The sequence below is a fragment of the Calypte anna genome, chromosome 6 (genome assembly GCF_003957555.1).
Source record: "Calypte anna isolate BGI_N300 chromosome 6, bCalAnn1_v1.p, whole genome shotgun sequence".
NCBI classification, from domain to species: Eukaryota; Metazoa; Chordata; class Aves; order Apodiformes; family Trochilidae; genus Calypte; species Calypte anna.
In genome coordinates this window covers 18,336,597-18,356,049 of record NC_044252.1, presented here as the reverse complement: position 1 = coordinate 18,356,049, position 19,453 = coordinate 18,336,597, and positions in this window count along the sequence as shown.

Here is a 19,453-nt window from a genome sequence, read left to right as displayed (position 1 = left end):
CCATAGTACAGAGAAACTGCAAGACAACCCCCTTCACATTTGTGAGACTTCAAAACTTACACACATTTGGTGCTATTGTCTGTTTCCCCTCTACTCTGCCCGGGTGAAGCCACATCTGGAATATTGTGTCCAGTTCTGGGCCTCTCAGTTCTTCCAGAAGGGGCTTGAAATAGTCCAGCACAGAGTGACCAAGATGATGAAGGGAGTGGAACATCCCTCTTATAAGAAAAGACTGAGGGAGCTGGGTCTCTTCAGCTTGGAGGAGAACGAGGAGTGACCTCATTAATGTTTATAAATATATAAGGTACAAATGCCAGGAGGGTGCAGTCAAACTTTTCTCAGGGGTGACTGACAATAGGACAAGGGGCAATGCTTATAAACTGGAGCACAGGCAGTTCCATATAAGTATTTGAAAGAATTCTTTCACTGTGAGGGTGACAGGGCACTGGCACAGGCTGCCCAGGGAGGCTGTGGAGTCTCCTTCCCTGGAGACATTCAAAGCCGACCTGGACATGTTCCTGTGTGACATGTTGTAGGTGGCTCTGTTTTGGCAGGATGTTGGACTAGATTATCTTTTGAGGTCCCTTCCAACCCCTAATTTTCTATGATTCTATGATCCATTTTAATTTCTGATTCTTCACTTGAATCAATGAGAGATTTCTTACCAGCCAGGGTAAAATACTATGGCTGATTTTTTCCAGTACTGTATCCAGTACCTACTGAAAATGTTGATTCTGAAATTAAAATTATGCATTCTATTTTTAATTTATGAATTTTTTATTCAAGTTACACTGAAAAATGTTACATAAACTTATTGGCAGCCATTTTAGTTTGTCATACTTATGATAGGTTACATGTGAACTGATTTATTTTGGTTTTGAGTAGTAATTCTATGGACTATACCTGTTTTAAATGCTATGGCAGTTGAACCAAAGCTGTTCCTTAAAATGATTTTGTTTTGATGGAAGTCTGATACAACTTTGTCCTTTCCATTTTGTGAATTACAAAGTGTACTAGACATGGGCAGCCTTTCTCCTCAAGGACAGAGCAGGGGTCACATCCAGCCCCATTTAATTCAGTCTCTTCACTGGCATGTGTTGGCAGTATTGTAGAGTGTTTTTGCTAAACAAAAAAATAAGTAAACAACTGGAAGAAAAGGCAAAAAAAGAAAAAGTCCCCAAGCCTCATGCCAAACAGGTCTATCAGTATTCACATCAAAAGGTGGAATTGCACCATACAGTCTAAGCTTTCTGGGCCTCCGTGAATCATCTCAGAAAAAGTCCGTAGGCTATAAAACCATTTTTTTCAAATTCTTTATATAGATTTGACTCATTTTCCCCAATAAGTTTCCAAAGCAGATTTTTTACTGCATGCTTGGCAGGGATACAATTGCTGAACCATTTGTTCAGCTCAGCTGTGCAAATCTATTGTATTTCATTGGTTATTTTGAGCAATGTTTTGTGTTCATCTTTGTAACCCAGGACAGGAAGCAGAGAAGTGTCTGACAAGGAGCACTGTCAAAGCAATGACAAGCATAACATGATCTTTTTCCACCTCCCAATTCTTGAGCATTAATCTCTCATCTGATGTCACAGATAATGATTCCTATTCCCTTCTAAAGGGATAACTTCATTTGCTAAAGCGTTCTGAGGCATCGAGTTTAACTAATCAGGGGGAGCATCCTGACACTTTCCAGACGACTGCAGTAATTTGACATTTTAAGATATCTGAAGTGGCAAATGTGTCATTATATTTCAGAATCAATTGTTTAAACAATTCAGAGCTAAAGGCAAAATGGTAAAAAAAGATTTCCTGTGTCAAAATAGCTATTAAGAATAGGATAATATCATGGTTAGTTTGAAAATTATTTCAGGAAAAAGTTACAGCTTTAAATATATGTATCTATAAATCTGCAAGCTTTTCCCTTACGGTGTTGAGAACCCAGCCCTTGAATAGCCACAAGGTCAATTGTGAAAGAGTAGGAGAAGGAACATAGAGATGTCTTTACTCCTGCCACCAATAGCAGCTCATACTTGCATTTGGTGACACAGTAAGGCACAGACGAGCTGACAACAAACCTGCAGGGGATGGTGTCTGTAGTGCATCTTCTACTGACTGCAGGCCCACTTTTCCATGCTCCATGGAATACAGATGGCAGCACCCCCTACCTATGAAGGACTGAGGAAAAGGAAAGCCAACAACAACAACAAAATCCCAAACAAAGCAAAAACCCTACAACAGGTGGAAATATGGATCTTCAAAACACAAAGGAAAATACAGGTCCATTGTAGGGAGATTACAACACAAGCCACAATGCCATCAAAAGTTTTTACAGGGTGAATAGCTTCAGAGACCTTTGGTCTTTGGCTTTTCAACTCTCTCTGGAACTAGAAAAGTTAATAAAATACATCATTCTAGTATCTGTATTACACACTTAGAGAAGTTTACCTAGTTTCCCCAGAATAGAAACTATTCCCTTCACTGAGTGGTGCACAAAAGAACAACATACCCTTAGTTATGCAGAGGAGTTAGACAGCTAGAAGCTTGACTCTTATGAACACACTGCCTCGTACCTACTCACCTTGCAGTTCTGCCAGACAAAATAAGCTGGCTCTGGACTTGCCTACATCTGACAAGTTTCCATACTAACTTCCTATTGTTTCAGAGAGACTACATATCAAAGTTTGGCACTAGTGCTTTACTCATCCCTATTAGCCTTTTTCTACCAAGCCATTTTGCAGTAATTTTCTAGTTTTCATGACCAGTGGTCTCTTTTTCCTTGAAGTGATAGAGTCATACCAAAGAATTAATTCTGACTGCAAGGATTTAGGATTTAAAATAATGAGATGTGTAGGAGGGAACTGAAATGAAAGGAAGGGAGTCTGGAAAAGCAATATGACAAATGCTTTAGAAGATCTTTTTGCAATGTTTAAAATAAGCACAATAACTTATCTATAGATAAGTTAATTATAAGATACTTGTAAGTAGCACCAAGAATAAGTACAAACATGAAAATTTTTGGCTTGTGCTTTTTGTGACATATATTGGGTCACAGAACCCCTTTTAAAAAGTACTTCAGAATACACTAAGTAAAATAGAATTCACATATGATGGTAATAATATGCAAATTGGCTCTCCATGTTACTATCTCCTACATAAAAATGAAGCAGAGCTGTTGAAAATTTCCAGTGAGATTAAGAACAGAAAACACAAAGTGGCTAAATGATGAAATTTGTGTGACATGTGTCATGTGCTGATGTCAATGGCATCAAATCATCATAAACCTCTTGAAGGTGCATTAGCAGCTTGGGAAGGCATTCAAGTGAGTCATTGTGGGGGACAGAATTACTCTGAGGTAAGGGAGATTTGAGGACAATATTTTTTGTTTCATTTTTTGCTTATTTCTTCCTCAGAGAAGTTGAAAAGTTCTATGCAAGTGGCATATAAGCCTACCAATCTGCTAGGTCAGAGTGGACATGAAACCACAGGCTGAGTCGGAGCTGTATTTTCAGTGTTACTTTTTCATCTGTGCATTTCAGACTAAAGCGAACTGCAAACACCTTTTTGCATGACAAAAGTATAAGCCATTACAGAAAGAGACAGGCCTTCAGTGTTCTAGCTTACCATGGTAAAAAGAGTTTTACCTGCTATTAAAATGGCATAAAATTTAAATAAAGCTGTAATAACTCATCATCTTCATAGCAGGAATGGATAACAGCTTGTGAAAGCTCTCAGGAGAGCCAAAGCTTCTGTGGTAAAAGGGTGTAACCTACTTGTTGCAAGGGAAACATCTATAACAGAAGGCTTTATAAAGCTTCTAACAACATCTCAAAGAGCCAGAACCTTAATTTCAACCACAGGCTTCGCCTCTCCTGCAAGTTATACTGTATCATTCTTACAACAACTAGTATTCAAATAAGTTTTCTTTGTGCATTCCAAGAGTTGAAACTGACCAATAACTACCATCTTCTCACTGAGATTAACATCCTTATCTGTTCTCATGGTAATGAGGCAGTGGATTTTAAAGGTTAGTTTCAGACTGATTCTACACAGGATTGAGAATAATGCACAATGCAGTAAAGACTGGGTGTAAATTGAAGAAGACAGAATAGAAATTCAGGCCAAGAGAAAATTGAACCATCATTTTATAAATTGATATTACTTGGCTAAGTGAGATGCACTTACTCAGCAGGCTAAAATCCAGAGTTGTGATAGTAAGTCACATAATCGACATGTGAGTCAAGCTAATATATTATACAATTATACAGAGCACCTGCCACAGGGGGAGAAGATGGCTAACACTAGAATCCCCCTCAGATGAGATGTCCAGAGCCCAAGGGCTTGGAGCTATTGGCAGGCAAAGAAGCATTTCCTCAGACATACAACAGTCCCAGGAAACCAGCAGGTGCCATGAAGTCATCATTTTGCCCACAGGTACAGTCCCAGCTCTTCAAATTTTATGACCTCATCACTTTTTCCTGATGTGCAGGAGATCTTTAGTCCCTGAGGATACAGTGGTGGAGCCATTTTTGGCATGAAAGAAAGAATATCTTGTTTCTTAACACATTTTAATAAGATAAAAATTCTACATAATTTACAGTTTTAAAAAATGCTTCCCAAATAAGAATGACTTAGAACTGTGTAATGATCAAGTTCAGTGTCAGAAAAATAATTTCATATGCTACTCTTGTGCAAAATTACCAACTATTGTAGCCATGGTCCCAGTTCTTCTGGAACAATTTTTTTGTTACTTTATGAGTTTTAATGAAACACCCCCAATTTTTTTTTTATAATGATTTATATTGAGATATTACATAGTGAACACAAGGTGGTAAGTTTAATTTTACTTAATATTATTACATTAATATAGCAAATGAATTACAGTTCAGTAGCATCCCTTACAGGCACCATGACTGCTGCTTAGGATGAAGAGAGGACAAGGAAAAGCTGGAGGTTTTGCATGCCCTACAGACCAGCAACACAAAGAGTTAATAGAAAATTTGATCTGTTGGTTTTGAGAGTTTAATGTAAGGACAGATACAAATGTTTACTGAGAAAATTTTCAGGGGCATTGTAGAGCTATTACACCTCAAAAGACAGCAGTCTTGGTCTCTCAGCAGAAAAGGCACAATGCTGCTGCAGTGTGGGGAAAAAAAACCCCAACACATTGCTGGATCCTCTACCATTTTGTAGCTGTTGAAATCTCACTATATAGAGACACATAACTGCACTAGATCAGACACCTCACCTGCCTAGTCCACAGGCCCCTTGGTATTATCTACAACACATATGGACACAATACAGGTGATGGCAAGCTCTTTAGACAGGGATGAAGTGGACCTGACTGGCTCTAAACAGGCAATTTACTTATAGGGTATAATCCAAGGGGCTGCACAGAAAAATTGATTGGTGCACTTCAATCAGCAGCTTTCCATGAACACGCATTATAAAACCACATACATTTCAAGCGCAAACGTAAGAGCTTCTGGTGAGCAATTTATGTATTACAATTATAAAACTTGAGCACTTGGTTGGTATAAAAAATTATGCACTTGATCCACTACTGCTGCAGTTACCAGACCATGGCACTGAGTGCCACATCCAGTCTCTTTTTAAAAATCTCCAGGGATGGAGAATCCACTACTTCCCTGGGCAGCCCATTCCAATGCTTGATCACCCTCTCTGTAAAGAAATTCTTTCTAATGTCCAACCTAAACCTCCCCCAGCACAACTTAAGACCGTGCCCTCTTGTCTTGTTGAAAGTCATCTGGCAAAAGAGACCAACCCCCACCTGGCTCCATCCTCCTTTCAGGGAGTTGTAGAGAGTGATGAGGTCTCCTCTGAGCCTCCTCTTCTCCAGGCTGAACAGCCCCAGCTCCCTCAGCCTCTCCTCACAGGATCTGTGATCAAGTCCTTTCACCAGCCTGGTTGCCCTCCTTTGGACCTGCTCCAGGACCTCAATATCCTTCCTAAACTGAGGGGCCCAGAACTGGACACAGTACTCAAGGTGTGGCCTCACCAGTACTGAGTACAGGGGCAGAATCCCTTCCCTGGACCTGCTGGCCACGCTGTTCCCGATACAGGCCAGGATGCCCTTGGCACACTGCTGGCTCATGTTCAGCTTCCTGTCAATCCAGACTCCCAGGTCCCTTTCTGTCTGACTGCTCTCCAACCACTCTGTCCCTAGCCTGTAGCGCTGCATGGGGTTGTTGTGGCCACAGTGCAGGACCCGGCATTTGGCCGTGTTGAACCTCATCCCGTTGGAATCAGCCCAACTCTCCAGTCTGTCCAGGTCCCTCTGCAGAGCCCTCCTGCCTTCCAGCTGATCCACACTTCTCCCCAGCTTAGTGTCATCTGCAAATTTGCTGATGATGGACTCAATCCCCTCATCTAAATCATCAATAAAGATATTGAACAGAACTGGGCCCAATACTGATCCCTGGGGGACACCACTAGTGACCAGTTGCCAACTGGATGCAGCCCCATTCAGAACCACGCTCTCGGCCCGGCCCTCCAGCCAGTTCCTAACCCAGCACAGGGTGCTCCTGTCCAAGCTGTGGGCTGACAGCTTTTTCAGGAGGATGCTGTGGGAGACGGTGTCGAAGGCCTTGGTGAAGTCCAGGTAGACTCCATCCACAGCCTTCCCCTCATCCACCAGTTGGGTCACCTGATCATAAAAGGAGATCAGGTTGGTCAGGCAGGACCTGCCCTTCCTAAACCCGTGCTGGCTGGGTCTAATCCCTTGTCCATCCTGTAGGTGCTGTGTGATTGCACTGAGGATGATCTGTTCCATGACCCTGCCAGGCACTGAGGTCAGGCTGACGGGCCTGCAGTTTTCCAAGTTCTCCTTCCATTCCTTTTTGTGGATTGGCGTGACATTCGCCAACTTCCAATCATCTGGGATGTCCCCAGTGAGCCAGGACTGTTGGTAGATGATAGAGAGAGGCTTGGCGAGCTCTTCTGCCAGCTCTCTCATCACCCTTGGGTGGATCCCATCTGGTCCCATAGACTTGTGGGGATCCAAGCAGTTCAATAGATCACTGACTGTGTCCTTCAGGATTACAGGGGGGCTGTTTAGATTCTTGTCACCTTCTATAAGCTCCAGAAGCCAGCTGTCCTCAGGACAACCTGTCTTACTGTTGAAAACTGAGGCAAAGGAGGTGTTAAATACCTCAGCCTTTTCTTCATCTTTGACAACTATATTCCTGCCCATGTCCAGTAAAGAATGGATGTTTTTCTTGCCCCTCCTCTTGCCGTTGATTTACCTGTAGAAGGACTTTTTGTTTTCCTTCACAGAGGTGGTGAGATTCAGTTCAAGTTGTGCCTTATTATTATTATTGTGTTATTAGCAGACTGTCCTACATTTTACATTTCACTAGTTGCAATGCTATAAAGCACAGTAGCAGTCACATATTTTGTGTCAGTGACTCTCCCCCAGACGTGTTTGCTTGCTCTTTCAATGCAAGATTTTTGCTGATGAGATACAGCTCAACCTTAGCAGCAGCACCAGCAGAGCTTCCCCCCACCACCGTGTCCTGCAGGTGTACCAGGTGTCCTGAAGCCTCCAACTGCTCCCCAGGCCCCAGCCCTTCCTGGGAACACTGACTGACTTATGCACACCTGCCATCTCCTGTGATGGGGCAGAGGAGTGCTAAACACTGGCAAGAAAGTCAGGAGCTATGGGATGCTCTATGCCCCAGAGTCTACATCTTGAGTGGCTTTCCTCATTTAGAAGGTTTCAGACTTGCCCCATTTCAGATATTGGCTGCCTGCCTATCATCAGTTGCTCAGCCTTCCTCTAGCTCCCTGTACCTCACAGAACTAACAAACATTATAGCTTTTTCTCTAGCTATACTGCAAATAATGCTAGTGCTTGAGAAGAAAAATGAGTGCCAATTAGCAACAGAAAATAATAATTTTTTAAAATTACATATATAATCAAGAAAGGGGTTACTCATAGGGATCTGATCAACTTTCTCCCAAGAGGAAATACAATTAATACAATTCAATTTCCTAAAGCTTAATTAGGCTAATTTTGTGTTTCATAAGAATATTCCTTTTTAAAGCACCTTCTAATTCTCTAACACTCCCTGGTAAAACTGTACGTATAGTAAATGCACATATTAATATGCAACAATCAGAAAGTTAAAATGATGTGTTTACTGACACTCCATCAGAACACTTGAAGATACCTTTTTTTAGCCCACTAGTCATATGAGCACTCCTGTCATGCAGAGTTAGATGCACAAGCATAAGGGCATCCAGGTGAAGAGTAGAGGACATAGGGAGAAAGGACAGCAGGTGGCAGGACAGGCAGAGGGGACATTTATGTTAATTTTATGAGTCAATTAGAAGTATAAATAAATGTGGCAGCAGAAAGGTCAATTATTTAGAATCAGAGCTGTAAATACTGCAGTTACCTAGGCAACACGTGCTTCTTTTTCTATTTAGGTTTTATCCATGTAAAGTGACAGAAAAAGTAACTGAGGGTTTTCAGAAATTAAGTCTTTTTAATGGAATCTGTAATATGTATATGTGTACGTATATATGTGTTTGCATATACACATATATAACTATTGTCCTAAGGCAAATTTCAGATTCTATGTACAAAAATGTACACTTAAAAACCAAAAATATTTTGTAAATTGAGAATGACAAAATCTTTAAGCATTTGAAGTTAATTCCTACATCAAAATAGTCACCAAAATTAATACAGTGAATAATATTTGAATGATTTATACCTTGAATAACAAATGTCACTTCACAAGCGAGTGTCAGTCATCTCAACATTCTCTGAAAACAAAAAAACCTTAACCAAGAAATAAAATGTTTTCATGATGCAGTAATTTTAAGAGCATACAAGAAAAAATCAGCTTGGCAAAACCTATTAATTTTCAAAATCCAATTGGGTCTGCACCATCAACAGAACAGTCAAATCAACCACCTCTTGTCACTTCTCTAATGGAGCACCGTAGGCAAAGAACTATATGATTGACTTTGGTTTCCTTCAACAGTAATATTTACTAATTTTAAACTCTTCCAGTTTAAAATGAAAGCACTCAGAGGCAAATGTGTATCCAGGAAGATAGATTACTGAATTAATTGAAATTCACTATTTTGCCCTTGCTACAAAATGAGAAGAATGGTTCTCAGACTGGAGTAAAGAACAAAATGACATTTCTGAGACATTAATCTTTACAAGATATTAAATTACTTGTAAGAATCTCAAAACCACAAATAAATTAGTCAGACTATCATTTTCTCAAGAAATGAGTGACAGAGCTAATTGGATCATGCAGCATACTGAGGACATAATTTTTCAGTAAATTTGCTGGATCTCATTGGGGTTAAGTGAGGACAACTTTCTTGTCATGCACAAACAGAAAAGTTTAATAAAATAAAATTTTTTAAAAATCAGTATTTGTCTCAATTTTCCCTGTTTCATTTCAATCTGGTCTTGAGCAATACCTTGTGATTCTGAAGAGCACAAAGAGATGCAGTATACATATTCTCTTCAATCCAAGGAGAATAGCCCAGTGCAAGGGCTTGTGAAACAAGGTGAAAGGATTTCATTGCATAGATTTATATAAAAACTCCCCAGTTATAAGGAAAACATAATCAGCTAATTCTGTATTAACTTGGCTCATAGCTATACTGTTGATATTAACTCACTTGGATGATCATTGCACTCTAAAACCAGGATAATTCTAGCTGTACTCTTAAACCTTAGTATGAGTGTTATGAATTATTAAAGACTATTTAAATTTCCACAGATTGGTTTTATTTTGCTATTATGAAGAGGCAACACACCTGGCCTTTTCCTCTATTTGAAAAGATACCTTGCTTTTTACTACCCAAGTGCATATTATGGTTTTAAAATTGACTTGTAATTTTCCAGTAATCCTTTTCCATGGTTTGCTGGTTGTTGATGAATGACTTTTCTAGACTTTTTTTCTTAAATAGTAAGAGTTTAGGAAGCATTTTCTCATCAGGTCTGCTCGTTTCCTCAAGGGCTTTCAGTAAGCATTTTCCTCTCATAACAATATCAACTCTTAAAACACTTCTAGCCACAAAACCAAGAGTCCTCTATGGGGAAAAACTGGTAGTTTCAACATTTGCTTTCACAGATTACCAGAGGGAAAGAGTCTTGAGGAGGGGTGGATACAGGAGGTAGGAAGCAGTAACTTTTCCTAGTTCTATGGCCAAAAGCCTGTGCAGCAGGAAGCATGAGCCAGGGGGTGAAGGATCCCTCCCTTCCTCCTAGCCTGCTCTCCAGCAGCAGCTGCACTGCAGCAGATGAGAATGCATCAAAACCACTGCAAACACACAGCAATGTCTGAAGACAAATACTCAATGCCTTTCCTAATCCTCATTTGCTCAGATACTCAGATTAATCCCCCAGCCCAAAGCTGCCTTCAGTTCTGTGAAATTACCAGTCTCCACAGTTGCTTCCAAAGAATACTCAGTGCTTCAACTTGGGCATCCTGTTAACATTTCAGAGATGCAAGTTATACCTGTATAGAACATGCAGCTCCTGGAATGCAACTGCAGCTGAATTACCTTGTGCTTGTGTATAAGTTTCTCCAGCCCTTGAGAATGAGCTGGTAGCACTCAGGACAAGCCAGGCATAGCCAAGACAGCTGCGGCTCAGTGTAGCCATTACACAAGACCACATTATCATCAGAACAGAGCAGAGAGCAGGTATTAGCCATCTCTGACAAAGGTGGGAGCATACATGAGCAAGGTGGAAAATCACAACATTGTCACAGTTGCATTCTAACCTCATGCACAACAATGATTTGCCGGGGGTATTTTCTCTTAACTGTGACAGATATTTCTTTTTAAAGTACTTGGTTGCTTGAAAAGTTCAGATATACAGCTTTATGTACTAAAAATTAAGACTTCCAAATGACGTTTAATATTCTTCCAGAATGCCAAATTAAGCAGTAATCAAGTAGAAAAATGGCATTGCATTTTCCTCTCTCAAATCTGGTCTCTTTAAGCAATGCCCTTTAAGCAGTTCCTTCTAGCCATGGAAATAAGCCTCTGTACAATAAGCTTCACAGTCAAGCTGATTTCCACAACACCATCAGCTTATTTTACAGTAATGCACCTCACTGCATCTGAGGTCCAACTGATCTCAAGCTTTAGCCACTGAAGCAGCTCTGTGGGAGGCTTGTCTTCACATCTCAGCAGTGGACTCTCATTCACCCAAAGCTCAGAGCACTGCAATACAACCATACCTGGCAGCACAGTTCAACCCAATGCAAACAGAATTACTCACCTCCGCCCCCAGCTTCAGAGGGTGCAGGTAAAGTTGGGCAAATCCCTGTATACGTCAGGTTTTTCAGAGGCTCAATTCTTGCTGAAACTGATGTCATGAATAAGCACAGGCTTTTAACAGGTAAACTTTACATTTAAAGACAGAGTTTTAAAGCCTTTTGCACACATATATAGATAGAAACAATCTGCCAGCAAAAATATCCTTCTGTCAGATCCAGCTCTGTCCCCCAGGGGAGGCAGGTAATTCCAGAAACACATGCTGCAGCTCTTGGCTGCATTTCTTTCTTTTTATAGCACTGAGTATCTCAGACAGGTTTTGCTTTAGCCATCTGCTGAAAGTACCATCCACAAGTGGCACGATTGAAACACAGCTAATGAAATTTAGACTTTGAACAGAAACACCTCATTTTGTGCTGGCAGGGTTCATACTGACAGAAAATCAGACCTACAGAAAGCAATTGTGATTTGTGGAATGCAGCTGACCTACAGGTAGAGCTGTCCTTCTTCCCTAGCAGCCCCAAGTTTTAATTCCAGCTCCCAGCTGTTTGTACTTTTGCAATTAAGTTCTTATGACACTTCACAAGATAGGAGGCCAATGAATTGTACCCTTCATACAACTTGGTATTTCAGACTGTCACACTTCAAAGAAAATTGTTGTTACTTCCCTCTCAGGCTGCTTGCAGTAAGAGTCAAAGGAATTACAAAATTAAACATGTTTGACAGAAATCTTAAAAGAAAACCACACTCTAAGTCACTTACGGATCCTTCAGTTCCCCAAGTCATTTACACTTCATGCAATTGTTTCAAGCACATTTCTCCCAGACAAAAGGGTTTTTTTCAACTGTTGCCACTCTTTACACAAGCAAACTAATTACATGAAGTAATTTGTCTGCTTAAACTCACCACAGATAACTTCTGCAAACCTCAGGATCACCTTTGACATAAGCAGGCCCATTACTTGGCCCCATCTGGTCCACCTGTGTCACATCAGCACCCACCCCCTCCTCCTAGCAGCTGAGCCTTTAGCAGCATGGGCATGACAAGAAAAAAAAACAAGGAAACCACAACTTTCTTGCAACCTTCACCAGCAGTATTAAAGATGAAAGCAAAAGCCTTTGCAGTATGCTACAAAGGGAACAGGCACTGCAGTTACATCAAACTTGCCGTAACCCACAGAGAGTGGCCTTACAGCCCTGCACACAAGTCTGATCATTGCTCAGCCTCACAGTCTTACAGATGAGTTTTGTCATACTAGCAGCCTGCTTTGGTTCTTTTTGTTTCATTTGTGTTGTCAAAGTGTAAATTTGTAACACCTGGTAGTCACTTGAAGCCACAGAGTTTGTTTTTCGCCTTTATAGCCAAGACTTAAAGATTTTGAGTAATACAGAATTAATCCTTTAAGTTGCCTAATGCTCTGAATAGAAACACTGCAAAAAATCATACATGGGGGAAGGGAATCACTGCACAATCTGAGTAAGGCTGCAAAACCACCACATTTCCCACATTAAATACAACACTCCTGGAGATTATTTGGGGAGACCACACAATTGATTTCACAATTATTTTAGAGAAGCAAAACAGAGTCCTGCTTAATATTTGATTTAATATCTTAATGTTTAACAGTGTCATAACATTTACCTATATATTTATTTGAAAAACTGCTTGCTGAAATACAGACAAAACCAACATACAGCACTTTTGAAAGCCCAAAGACTCACATAAATTTAATGGAGTTCTTAGCTAAGCATTCACTTCCATGGCACTGAATGCCCAGCCCAATGTACCAGGAAAAGCACCAGGTCTTTCCATCTACTGCAGAAACAACTGCTTTATATATGCTCACTTTAGTTCTTATGTAAGCAAGAACTCTTTGATGTGAAATGAAGTTTTACAAAATGCAAGCTAAATAAAAATCAGGGAACTCAAAAAATCTTTAGTATTTTTATCTGTACACCACATAAAGCCTACAGCAGAAGTCACTTCAATAACCTCCCAGACAAGCAACAGAAACACTTTATAGATGAAAAAAAAGAGTCTTTTGAGAAAAAAAATTATTAAAAGATATAAAGAAGAAAAAAAGACCAGCCAACTCCTACTTGCCATGGGACTGAAGCTGCACTGGTCCACTCTATGCCTTCAGAGCTCCAAGGCTTGTGCTCCATCTGGGGTACAGACCTTCAGCACCCACTCCTTGAAGTCTTTCTCCTCCATACCACAAAGGAAACACAAGATGTTTCCATACCACACAACCTTCCTCTCCCAAGTCAAAAGACTTATCTAGCTACTGACTTCAGCTGTCCTTAATATCTCTCAGATTAGAGATCTCCACTGCCTGAGCAACTTCTCACACATCAGGTCAGCTCTGTGGGCACATGTGTGAACTCACACCTGTAATGAATTTACCTCAGTAAATAACTGTTGGGAGTCCAGAAGCAATAGCAGTGGCTAGCTTACTTCTTCTGTGCTCGAGTACCTCACTTTTATCTCCAGGAATTTGTGAGGAGAGGTTTGTTTTTTTTTTCTCTTAGAAGTCAGAGAAAGGGGCCTTTTCAACATCTATATGTTTATCTACTTCAAAACATCTAAACAGTAAGACTCCAAAGTCACACCTTAATCTCTGAATAACCTGCACTTCAAGGCCATTGAGCTGGTTTTGTCAAAGTTAAAATGTTTTGTTCCTGTTTTGATCCAGCAGTTTACTAAATAAATTACACAGAAATATTTCTTAAATTAAAAACAAAATAAAACAAAGAACAAACCTCAAAGGATTCCTTCCCCAAAAATTAATTGAACAAATCACATCTACCATCAGTTTTCCATCCCCTCAGCTGGTTCCCTGGGTAAAGATTTTGCCAGTTCCACACAGCTGTGAAGGGAAGGAAGTGCAAGTCCCAGCACAGCTGACATCAGTAGGTTTCATTAAATAGTTTGAGATGTTTTGTCTCTAGAGTGAAAAAGCCTGTAGGTCTCAGCCCGTAATCTTACATCCTTATCATAATTTTTTTGGCACACTAGCAAAGGCTACCACATTTAAACATGGATTTGAAGTGCACACATTGCATGGCAAATAAAATGCCTTTCAAAGAAAGATTTCCAGGGAAATTCATGTCACCTTGTTTCACAGCTTCGACACAGTTCAGATTTAGAGCTGAGGCTTGGATTTTTATATTAATAATAATGTATTTGTTGCTACAGTTAAGCCTTAACAGGAAGCACTGTGCCTCATCTTGCCACTAATGGATTTCCAAAAGCAACTACAAAATATTTGTCAGCTAATGATGCTGATTCAAAACAGTGGTTCTGTTGAAAAAGCTAAAAGCAAAACTCACACTAGAAAATAATTAAATTTGGATTTCTCAGTGCCTCCCAAACCATGGTTCAGATGAGGAAGAATCTCTCTTTAGCAGAGATATGTCATTTGCTTCCTTTAGAGTTTAAAAAATATTTCACAAAACACAAATAATAAAAAGCACAATTTCCTACTTCTCTGTGACCAAACAAGCAATATTTATGTAATTCAAATACCTCTAACCAACAACTTATTATCAGTATTCACCAAAATACAGAAAAATATCAGTTTTAGCACAGGCTGCAGACCCCCCCAGTATACTGGGCCATGAAGACCTGATGCAAGTGGAGCTGGTACATGGGAGAGTGAAAGGACTCCTTCCTCAAATGGGGAAAATGACAGCAGAGAGCACTGGAAATGAGAAGAACAAAATACAATAAAGGCTGAAAACCAGAGAACATAAAATGCCACCTTCAAATACATAAAAGTAGTGATAAAGGAGTTATAGCAAATGAGGACAGAACAAGGAAAGATGAGCTGATATTGCAGCAGGACATTTAGAGAGCAGAAAAAGTTTAAGAGTAAAGAGGGTATGCTCTTGGACTAGGTTTCCAGAAAGCTCAGGATTCCCACTCTGGAGATACTGGACGGGGCTACCGTCTGTCACAGATGAGGCAGGACAATTTGATTCTTGCTAAATTCCTTGAGTCCAACCCTCTTCCAGTCTCCTATTCCTATAGCTTTTTCTTTTATCTTTTTTCTATTTCTACACACTGCCATTCTCCAGGCCATTTTGACTCCACCCAGAAATCCTTTCCCTAACTTTTTATGGAGATAATCAACCTGGGGTTTCCCTTGATTTTCTGCTGCTAAGTTTACTGAACCCCCCAAATACAAAAACCACATGAAAGACATCTGCAGCCAGTGAAATCAAAACAAATGTGAAATGTTTATGCTGAGATATTTTCTGAAGTTTATGTTGTTTAGAAAGGAAAAAAATAAATTACAGTATGCAATGATTTAAGACTTTCCTGCAAAGGTTATCTGCTTGGTAACTGCTGTTGAAGTTAGAAATTAGCTTTATCCTTTCCAGAGCTGTGCTATTATTTTGTGCTTTTGTTGTACTGCTCTAACAGTGCTTACACCTGAGTGGCCTGCAGATGCTGCTCATCTTGCTAATCTCTGTTACAGGAAAACTACGGCATTTACTGAAGCAAGTCTTTTTTGTTAACAGGCAACAGATAATACCACCTCAGATTTTTAGCCTCAAGTTCCTACCTTTCCTAGTTTCATGGGTAAAATCACAGCTTTTGGGTAATAGCTTTGGCAGAATATAGCTCAGACCAGGGAGACGAAGAAATTCAGCTTTCTGCCACACTTTTTGTTCTCACTGGCCACTGATGGAGCTACATCAGGTTTCTGTGGTCCTGTTGTGCTAACACTGTAACTGCAAGCAAGAGAAAGCTGACCCTAAATTGTGGAGACAGATTTGTAGAACTGCTTTTTGTCAAAAAGTTTGTGGCACTCACTAAAGGCAGGAGGCTAGAAATGTAGCAGGCTTGTTTAATTCATTTGCTTTTCATCCCCTCATTGTCTGGAGCTCTACAAAGGAACATTGCAGACACCAAGCACCTGTTGATAAAATTATATTTAAGTCACTTAAGCTTGTCTAACATTTATGCTTCTGATAATTTTGAGGCTATGGTTTTAGCAGCAGCTGCTAACAGCTTCTCCAGCTTCTTGTTTAAACAATATCAAGTTGTCAGCATTTGCCTGTCAATGAATGCCAGCAATTAGTTCAGTGCTTTAGGAGGTTTTATTTAATCAGTGTCCACAAATTAGTGTCTTTTTTATTGTGTTGGCAGACTCTAAGCCACAGATTTCTTAATTTTCATTCAGAACTCAGAAGTTCTAACTCCTTAAGTACTTGCTTCTGAATGCTTCCCTCATGAAACCACAGAGCTAGATCCTGCTTGCAGGCAAATTTCTAGGGAGGTCAACACAATCACAGGCAATTGCATTTAGGGAAAGGATATGGACATTCTAGTTAAAAATGCAGTCAGTCAGGGCAGCTTGAATGATATGGCAGCCAATATAGAACTTTTATTTATCACACAGGCAGTGTGATCCAATTCAGTTTACAAATTAAATCACCTTTCAAGATGATATAGGACACTAACAAAAAGGCATGCATGTTCCCAACATAATGATATAGTTTCCTCTTTCTGGTTTAGTTGCTAGTGTAAATATCTTTGAATTGCAGCTCTGGAAAGCAAAGCTGGGAGGTATGAAAAAATAATTTCATTATCTAAAATATTTTAAATTAGTACATTCTGATTCAGTATCCTCTGCAATTTCAGTGTGCTAGTTTGTTACCCAAGTACCTCATGCTCTGCCATGTCTCAGTTCTGAATGTCCTTTGGGGGGTGAATGGGGAGGGGGGGCTGTCCATCACTAGACCTATCATGAGCTCTTCCATATAATCTGTGATTAATCTTACTATTTCATAGACTCACGTTTCAGGTGCCTTCAGTAAATGTGAAGAAAGCCTGACAGCAACCAAAAGATAAATACGTCAAAGATAAAGCAAAAGATAGTTTTGAAATAGTTTTTTGAAAATTTAGTTCACTGTTGTCTGTATGGTAATTAATTAATTTTCAGTCATTTGAATGTTTACAATAATAAAAATACTATTTAGTGACTCGCTGCACATGAAACAGAGTTTCTGATTTAAACAATAAAACTTTGTTAACCAACAGAGTTTACAAAATCTGAAAAATTATGTTTAAAAGATGCACTGTTATTGTCCTTTTTTCTAGCAAAATCTCTGTCACTAAAGTAAAAATTAACCCAAAATTGGCATTTTGATTCCCCATGTGAGCTTGAAGGAAAAAGGGTTAAAGGAATTAACATTACACATAAAGGGAAGTTCATCATCAGTGCATTTCAGCTAGAGTTAACAGGACCCTCAAGTGCTGTTTTACTGTAGATGCCATTTTATTGAAATACAAAACCAGAATACTGATGAAGAGAGCATAAACCTTTATAGGAAAGCAGAATGAGCTGTGAGATAATGCTGCCTCTATTTCAAAAGCTGTGGCATATTAGGAAAACCAAGCAAGACAGGGGAAGAAGAAAGGGTAGAGAAAATATCTACAAAGACTTTTGTTTCCTTTCAAGTTAGCATGACTTCAGTACTTTCTAGGCATCTTCCCTTCCCACAGTGTTGAGGCTGCTCTGCTCTTGTCGGCCCCTGCCCCTGCCGACAAGAGCAGAGCAGCTTCAACACTGTGGAGTCAGCATCTCTGCAGCACTAAACATCAGCCCTGACTTGGAGCTGTGTTTGGTGGGACACCTACTCCTCAAGCCACAGCATCTCAGGAAAAAAGTCTCAGTGAACATTGACTGTCTAATTTGATACCATGATATCAGTACTAAAAAAAAAAAAGTGTAGTAATGACATCTCTGTTGCCCTCATCACTTTGCAAGTCTCAACTTAGATGGAACCCACTGACAGCAGTGTCTTAAAAAATTGCCAATAGCTTTGTAAATTACCCTACTAAGTCACAGTGGTTAAATGTCAGAGATTGTCAAATTGATAAAACTGCTATGCTAAATTTTTCAATTAAAAAAAAAAAAAAGGAAGCATCTTATTTTCCCTGCCTGTTGTACATTACGGAAAAGCACACAAATATTCTGAAATTTAAACTGTAAATGACATTTTACATAAGGTCAATTTTGTAGCAACAAAGCACAAGACTAGCTTAATAAATGTGTCATTGTTTAGGGTTCCTTTGTGCAGTGGAAGCTAACGATTAGGTTGTTCTCATGATAAAAACAATGGGTTTTTTTTTTTAAAAAAAAAAAGTTGGGCTTCTGTCATCTAATTGCCTATTATGAGATGTTTTGTATGAATGAAAGCTCTGTTATCTCTTATTACCTCCCCTACAATGTCTTTACTTCTAATGTCACAGACTTGTAGATTTCTGGAATGGAAATATTTGCATGAGCTCTTTGCAGATTGCAGTTAATCAGTTAGCTTCGATGGCCTCACTGATCATTTCAAACTATAGTGTTTCATTTTGCAATCTGGTCCTGAGGCATTCTGCTGGCTACTGGAATAATTTGCCTAGGTCTCTCATTAATACTGGAAGAACATATCTTTTAACTGATTGGATTCCTTTTCTAGGTACTTCTAGGTATCCATGTTATTTTTATTTTTTTCCACTGCTGTCCTAAAACCCAAATGAAAATAGGTATTGTGGAATAGATACATTTCCCTGGGGAGTAAGGCACTGCATGCATGCATCACCTCAGAGTAAGTCAAATAAAATGAGGTACAAAGTTCAAGCTGTGTTACCTTGTAACTGCTATTTGTTGAGTAGGTTAAAATGGTAGGGACAAATATTTCAGACTCATGTACTTCCATAAATTCCTTGCTTTGGTACTTGTGTTGGAGCTGCCTGTCTCCCCTGGGCATCACAAAAGTTGGATTCCCCTCAAGATTGTTACTAACCTCCACACTGGCATCCACATGCAGATGTGTCTGCCTAACATCAGAGAGTTAAGCTTCCATTCAAGTTTTTAGTAGGGGAATGAAATATAAACATATAATTGGTCATTTTTTCCACCAACCATTTTTGCAAGGCTATAAACAAGAAAAAGATTATTTGTATAGCAACTACTGTGACTCTGTTTTCTTCAGAGAACCATATCATTCTATTGTCATCTGCTTTTAAGGCAGGTTGTTTCAGAATTCATCTTTCAGCAGAGATCTGAGTGTGCAGGGAAGATTCAGTGTACAGCAAGAAAGAGACAATTAGGTATTTTTATATCACATAACAAGACAGAACTTGTTTAGATTTCTTTTTCTCATAGATC